The sequence below is a fragment of the Elephantulus edwardii genome, unplaced genomic scaffold (assembly GCF_000299155.1).
Source record: "Elephantulus edwardii isolate Elephantulus edwardi_28Jun2011 unplaced genomic scaffold, EleEdw1.0 scaffold00260, whole genome shotgun sequence".
NCBI classification, from domain to species: Eukaryota; Metazoa; Chordata; class Mammalia; order Macroscelidea; family Macroscelididae; genus Elephantulus; species Elephantulus edwardii.
This window is the reverse complement of record NW_006400010.1, coordinates 1,556,814-1,565,234: the sequence shown is the minus strand read 5'-3', so window position 1 is coordinate 1,565,234 and position 8,421 is coordinate 1,556,814.

Genomic DNA, 8,421 nt, shown 5'->3' with positions numbered 1-8,421 from the left:
TTACTTTTCAAAATAGGATGTCATTTTCCAAATACTGGCACCTACTGACAACCTGCCCAAATTATGTGTAAGTTTTATCATTCTTGCCTCTAAGGAGTACATTGATTTCATGTCCTCCAAGACAGAACTGTTTGTTCTTTTGCAAATCCAATGTGTTCAATTCTTTTTCTGTATTCTTCATTCATTGTCCAATTTTCAGATGCATAGGAAGCAATGGAAAATAGCATAGTGGAGTGGACTTGTGGGGAGGGATTGAATAACAATGAAAGAATTTTTTCTTTTACTTTTCAAATGGGAAGGAGTGGACAGGGAGAAAAGTGTAACAATGAATGAATGGCAATCCAAAATCTCTGTAAACATTCATTAAAATAAAATTTTTTAAAAAATAGCATGGCTTGGATTAAGGACATAGGCCGTGTCTTGATGGATAGAGAGGAGATTGAAACTATTAACAGCTTCATCTTGCTTAGATCCACAATTAAACAGCCTTGGTATAAGCAATCAGGAAATAAAGAGACACATTGCAATGGGAAAATCTGTTGTTAGGGACCTTTTCAAATTATTGAGGAGTAGTAATGTCAGTTTGAGGACTAAGGTGCATTTGATTTAGGTCATGGTCTTTCAGATTACTAGCTATGCATCTGAGACTTGAATAAGGATGACAGAAAAATAATTGATGTCTTTGAGCTATGGTGTTGGAGAAGAGCACTTAACATTCCATGGACAACTAAGAAAACTAATAGATATGTGTTGCAGAGGGTGCCGCCAGTGTGCTCTTTGAGGCAAGAATGATGAGGCTTCATCTAACATTCTTTGCACATATTTCTAGGAGGGGCTATTCCTTAGAGAGGGACATGATGTTGGAAAGGGTGGAGGGTTGGCTAAGGAGAGAAAGGCCCTCAATCAGGTGGATTGATGTGGTGACTACTGCAATGGGCTCCTGTGTGTCAGAAAGTGTGAGGGTGGTGCAGGATAGAGCAGGGTTCAGATCTTTAGTTCATAGGGTCACTATGCGTCGTACTCAACTAGATGGCACCTAATATCAGTAACAACAGCCCTTAAACTGGTGTGCTTGCTCTATAACACCTTAGAGAAGTCCTTTACAGTGGATTTTCTCAGTGCAATGTATCTCTTGATTTCTTGACTGTTGCTTCCACAGGTGGTAAAATATTGTGATAAAGAACATGGATGCTGGAATCAGAGTCCTAGGATTTGAATCCTGACTCAGCCATCTCCACCACCATAATTTTGGAGGCTGATTGGATCTCTCCACTTCTCTGTACTTCAGGTTCCTTATTTGTAAGATATGAACAATAAAGTATACTTATCCCAAAAGTTTTGAGGATTAAAACAAAGTTAGTATATGTAATAAATATTAAAACAGTGTCTGGCTCTGTTTCTGATTATGAGGATTAATTGACAAAAATTTTAAAAATAAACTTATCATTTTATGTTTTCTTTCTGAATCACTCAACTCTCTCATGCTGAAATGTAGTCAGGTATTTTGATTAAATATTTTTAAAACACTATATTATGTGAGAAACATACAATATAAAATTTGTCATTTTAGTAATTTTTTTGTTCAAGGGCATTCATTACATTCACTGCGTTCACAACATGGCTCAACTTCCCCCCTATCTACTTCCAAAATTTAAAAATGGTTTTTAAGTAGTTAACTCATTACTTGTCACACTGCACGTGTTTGTCAAACATTCACTATTAAATATTATTACTATTGTTGTTGTAAGACAATGATTTTGACCTTTGCAGCTCTGCAGGCTGGTGATAAGGCAGAGGGTTTGTCCTCAGGGTCAGCTTAGACTAGAAGCAGGCAAGGCAGGTGCTACCTGACGAAGGATCCCTGGACAAGAGCTGCCAGCACCGAATAGAATGAGGAATGAGGGAACTCGAGCTGGTTGTAATGTTTAGCCGCAGGCTATAGAGAGAGACTTGAACAAGAGCCGAACAGAAGCAAACAGCTCCGTAAAGGTGAACACACATGAGGTGGAACTGACAGAAACACATCAGACCAATTTCCTCATCCGTATATTCTGCCACTTCCCTTCCTACTCACAGGGCTACTTCAATTCCTCAAGCAGTATTTACGAAATTTGTGCTCTTTTTCTTCAAGTCTATGATGAGAGTTGTATGTAAAGGAAAGGAGGAAGACAATCCTCGCTCTTGGGCTTACAGCTGCTTGCAGAGAGAACACATTAAATAATAAAATCAGCTCATAGGTGATTATATTTCAAAGTGGACAAAAGAGACAACTGCTATACTAAGTTAAGACAAGGGTAACATGGATCCGTTTGTTCGTTCTTGCGAATGTGTATTTAACCAGCATCGGCGGAGTAGACTGTGACTCATGGTGACCCCATGCATGTCCGAGAACTGTGCTCCTCCAACTGGGCTGTCAACACTCATTTTTTGAAAGTAAATCACCAGGCCCTTCTTTAAAGGTGTCTCTGAGTGAGCTGGAATCAACAAACTTTCAGAACCAAATGTAACTAACCATTCATGTCACCATTTAGGTTAAGGATTCCATGCATTCGTTTGCTGACTCAGTGCTCACTAGTAAAAATGTGCACGTCACTCACTGCATTGGCAGCTGAAATGGACAGGAAGTTCAGGAAGCTACCTTCTGATCCTCAAGGGGCCTGTACTTTAATAAGAAAACTATGGCAAACTGTATGAAAAGGTTGATTATTCAAAGAATGTGGTCATGCTTTTCCAAGGCAAGAGCTTACCTGGTATGAGCATTATCAGAGTTACCTAGAAGAGCCATCTATCTGGATCTATCTGGTGTGGCTTTATGAATATGGTGGGACTTGGTTTGGACCTTGAAGGCTAGTGTAATCTACGCAGATGGAAACAAGGGTTGGAATCTCAAAACAGGAAGATACAAAGAGGAAACTCTTAGAAACAAAGACAAACCTAGTTTGTTTGTATGACAGCTTATAGTATGGCATCAATCCATTGAACAAAAAAAACCCAAAAACAACTTTTGACATCTCTTCTAAATAAGACATCTCTACTAAATAAGACATCATTTCCCCCCTCAAACAGTTAGTTTGTACACTGTCTGCAGGAAAAGGCAGAGAGAGAGAGGAGAGAGAGAGAGAAAGAAGAAGAAGAAGAAGAAGAAGAAGAAGAAGAAGGAGGAGGAGGAGGAGGAGGAGGAGGAGAAGGAAGAAGAGAGAGAAAATTACAATGTGACAAGGGTAACAACTGAGATCTGTAAAAAGTAGGACACATAAGAGTGTCATTACCCATGGCAGTTGGTATTGAGGTGGGGCTCAGCCATCTACATGGTAACACAGGAACTGGGGGCACTGCAGACAAAGTGTGACAATGTGTAAAAGGTCCATAGGAAGAGCACTGGAGGACGACTACATAAGAACTGGGGGCAGTGCAGGCACAGTGCAAACGTGTGCACAGGCTGCCTGGGAAGCACACTGGGGGGCAGTGAGCAAGAGCAGGTGAAGGTGAGGGGAAAGAGGCAGCCGGGCAGGGATCAGGTCAGCAAGGTCCTCTGAGGACATTCTAGGGAACTCATTTGGACTTTAGTCGGTGGGCTGGATAATCAGAAAAGGGTTAAAGGGAAATGACATATCACGTTTGAATTTTGGAAAGGTAATGATAGCAATCTCTTAAATTATTTAGAGCCAACCAGGGTTTATAAATATTGAATCCTCTCAATAACCTTTATCATCCCTGGAGACACACAGAAAAACCTTACCCAAGGTCACTTAACTAGTAAGGAACAGAATAAGGATGTTCTGTCTCCAAGGCCATTCTCTGAATCCCTGCTCTCTACTCCCTTTGTGACTCCAGTGTGAACAGTGGGGTACAGGTGAGGAAGGGGAAGACACTGAAGTCAGAATAATGGAAAGCAAGGCCAGAGGTGAAGTGATGCAGTAGGAATATAGAGACAGAAATATTTAGTTTGCTCACTCTTTTGAAAGAAACCTTGGTGGCACAATAGTTACACCTTTTTTTGTATTCTTTTTTCTTTATACTAGTTTATTTACAAAATTCTAACACATTGTTTTTTACATCAGATTCTTCAATTTCCCTCACTTATCAAATTGTACAGCCCCATGATTAATCCTCCCCCCCACACACACCCATCCTCACCCCTCTACTCCCACCCTCCCATCCCCTTGGATGATCATATTCATTCTACAATAATGGTTTTATACAATATTTGTCCTTGTGGGACTGAGTTAGTTCACTCAGTATAATGCTCTCCACTCCCTCCTAAGTGAGGTAGTAACTTACAAAATCACTGTTCCTTTGTGCTGGGTAGTATTCCATCATGTAAATATACCATAATTTCTCAATCCGTTTGTTTGGATTGTTTCCATTCTGGGCTGTTTCCATGTTCTTGCAATGGTGAATAATGCTGTTATGAGCATTGGTGTATAAGTCTCCGTTTGTGCCACAGTTTTCATTTTCTCAGGGTATATTTCAAGCAGTGGATAGCTAAGTCACATGAAATTTCTATGTTCAGCTTTTTGAGGAAGCGCCAAATGGCCTTCCAGATTGGTTATACCATTTTATAATCCCACCAACAAGGTATAAACCACATCCTCTTCAACATTTATTATTGTCCTGTTAAACTTTGCCATTACTGCTGGAGTGAGATAGTATCTCATTATTGTTTTGATTTGTATCTCTCTTATTGCCAGAGATTTGGAGCATTTCTTCATGTGTCTGTTGGTCATTCAAATATCTTCCTCTGTGAAAATTCTTTCCATATCTTTTGCCCATTTTGTAATTGGATTTTCAGTCTTTTTCTTGTGGAGGCCCAGGAGTATTCTGTAAACTTTCCTTATGAGACTCTTGTCTGAGACAGTATTACCAAATGCCTGTTCCCAGTCAGTAGATTTTCTTTTCACCATGTTGGGAAAAGTTTTTGATGTGCACAGGGATTTAATCTTTAGAAGGTCCCATTCATCAATTTTATCCTCTTCAGATTGTGCATTTTGGGCTGTATTTGGCAGTCTCTTTATACAGTAGATTATGGCTTCTAAGCTTGATCCTCGTTTGTCTCTTTTGAACTTTATGGTTTTGGACTTTACTCCCAGGTCTCTGATCCACCTTGAATTGATTTTTGTGTATGGTGTGAGATGTGGATCCTGTTTCAACTTTCCACAGGTGGCAGTCCAGTTTTACCAGCACCATTTATTGAAGAGGTTGTCATTTCCCCATATGATAGCTTTGATTTCCTTGTCAATATCAGTTAACCATCCATAACTGGGTCTATTTTTAGATTTTCAATTCTGTTCCATTGGCCTGTCATTGTACCAGTACCATGCTGTTTTGGTTACTACCATTTGTAGTAGATTTTGAGGTCAGGGAGTGCTATGCCTCCCACTTTATTTTTGTTTCTCAGAAGTGTTTTGCTTATTCAGGGTCTTTTGCCTCTTAATTAAATTTGACCATTACCCTTTCAATCTCTTTGAAAAATGAGTTTGCTTTCTGGATTAGGATTGTGTTGAACATGTAGATTGCTTTTGGTAGGATTGTCATTTTCATGATATTGAGTCGTCCTATTCATGAACAGGGCGCATTTTTAACGGTTACACTCTTGAGTGCAAATCAAAAGAACAGCCATTCTGCTGTTCAGGAGAAAGATCCGATGCTCTGTTTCTGTAAGGATAACACCTAGGAAGCCCTATGGGGCAGTTCCACACATCAAGTCACTGTCAGTCAGAGTCAACTTGACGGCACCTGACAGCAACAGCAGGAACTTTGTGATTGATTAGCTATGGGGGAAGGAGAGAGAGGACTGGAATGGTTTCTGCTCAGGTAGTTGAGTTTCCTGTGGGGCTGCTGTGAGAGGAACTATAACGAGGAAAGAGGGTGAGGATGGAGATGATGAACTGAGGGAGCTGGGGACATCAGAATGGAGACCCTACAGGGTAGTGGGATGGACCCAGCTGGAGCTCAGCAGCAGGTCTATGCAGAGGCTGGGCTGACAGATGTGACTGAAGTGTAGGATTCTCCTAAGTGTATAAGAGAAGGCTGGTGGACCAGACTATCGTGTTCCTAGGTGATAGGAAAGCACCTGGACTTCAGTTAGAAGACAGTCAAGAATCAGAGCTTTTGATTAGGACTCTAACATGGTCAAAAATGGTTTTTAATTATTAAGGCTTAAGTGGAAATACTCAGGAAATAAAACAAAATTCTTCTTTGAGCACCCATTCCATTCTGATGGAAATAAATTTCAGGTTCAAGTGTCAACCAGCACGCCCATCCTCTGGCCAGTCAAATTTTGTGGGGCCTAGCAATCACTGGGGTGGGAAGCTGGTCCTCTGCCCTTGACATTCATCCTACTGCCACCCCCAGGATATGTTGAATCCTATGAAGAGCAAGTCCCAGTTATAGTCTCCCTGTTGGAATGTCAAGGTCATTCCTGGTTAGGAAAAGCTGGAGCCCCCGGGTTCACAGGCACTTAGTTCTTTTGTCTTTTCTCTAATAGCATCTGGTGACCATAAGGAGAATGATAAAAAGTCGTGTGGAGATATGTAATGTTTTCAAATATAATGCTACTACCATATGATGAAACCTCATTTTGGGAGAACCAGCCTTCCAACACTAAATAGGGTCTAATGGAATGGAAGAGGACATAGGAAGGTGGAGACCACTCAATAAGAGAGCCATGATGTACCAGGGGTGTGTGTGTGTGTGTGTGTGTGTGTGTGTGTGTGTGTGTGTGTGTGTGTTTCCGTGCTGCATGCTGCTAAATCAACTCTAATTCATAAAGACTCCAAATATGAGAGTAGAAGTTACACTCATAGGATTTTTGATGGCTGACTTTGTGGCAGTGCATTGCCAAGCCTTTCTTCGGAGGCACTCCTGAGATCTGAACCTCTAACCATGTGGTTAGCAGCCAAACACGTTAACTCTGATCATCACCATCTGTATTGTTGTTGTCGTTATGTGCCATCAAGTTGCCTGCGACGAGCCGTAAACCTTGCTCTATCCTGAGGCAATCTTATTGTCTCTGACACACTTACCCCTGTTACCCCAGTTACTGAATCAATCCATCTCATCAAGAGTCTTCCTCTCTTGCGCTGTCCCTCCACCTCCCAAGCATGATGTCCCTCTCCAAGGACTGGTCCCTCCTTACAACATGTCCAAAGTATGTCAGACAAAGCTTCACTGTCCTTGTCTCCAAGGAGCAGCCTGGTCTAACCCTCTCTAGGATAAACTTGTTTGTTCTCCTAGCAGTCCATGATATATTCAATACTCTTTTCTAGCACCACAGCTCAAAGGCATCAATTCTCCTTCTATCATCCCTAGTCATTGTTGAGCTTTCCAACGCATAACAAGTAATTGCAAAGACTATGGACTGGATCAGGTACACCTTAATCTCCAGACTGACATCTTTGCGGCACTCTGGAGAAGTCTCTGACAGCAGACTTTCCCAATGCAATTAGTCTTTTAATTTCCTGGTTGCTGGTACCAAGTGTTGCTTGTAGAGCCAAACAAACTATAGCTGTTAATCTCAATCTCTTCACCATTTATCATGATGCTGCCAATCATCTCAGTGGTGAGAATCTTTGTTGATGTTGAGTTTCAATTCATATTGAAGGCTGCAGTCCTTGAATCTCTGCAGCAAGCGCTTCAAGTCCTCCTAAGTTTCAGCAAGGTTGTGTCATCTGCATAACCAGATTGTTAATGAGTCTTCCTCCAATCCTGATCCCACATTCCAGCCTCCCAGATAATCTGTTCTACATATAAATTTAAAAGGTATGGAGATAGGACACATCTCTGATGAACACCCTTCCCACTTTTGAACCATGCAGTATTTCCTTGCTCTGTTTGACGACTGCCTCCTGGTCCAAGTGTAGGCTTCCCAAAAGCCCAAATATACTTCATAATGTATTTTCAACTCTCATTTATCATTTTACAAGTGTCTGTGAGTTAGCCATCTCATTATTTCCATTTTAAACGTAAAGAAACTGGGCAAAAGAAAATAAATTAGGTCATAACTCGCTGCTAGCAAGGCTGAAGAAGGTTGGTCTTCTGATGAAAACCTGAAAGGGAAGAAAGAATCCTTGTGCTTTCACACACTCGGTCCTACAGCAGCAGTCGGGGAGTAATGTACGCCACACATCAGAGTTTGAACGCGTGTGCACTGGAAGGCTCTGTCTTCAGAGAGGATCGCTTGGAAAGCAAGGATGCGTGCGTACCGGATTCCGCGGGCTCAGGGGCCCCTACCGCACAGAGCGCGCCACCCTGCGGCAAGCCTTCCCCGAGGAGGCACCGCGGAAAGTGCCCTGGAAACCCGCCTCTGATCCACGCCGGGTGAATCCCGGAACACACTGTTAAGAGGCAGGTGTAGCTTTGAATAGGAACTTGTTCAAATCGTGTAGCCTCTCCAGGAACCGTTTCATTCAAAGGAGCGGC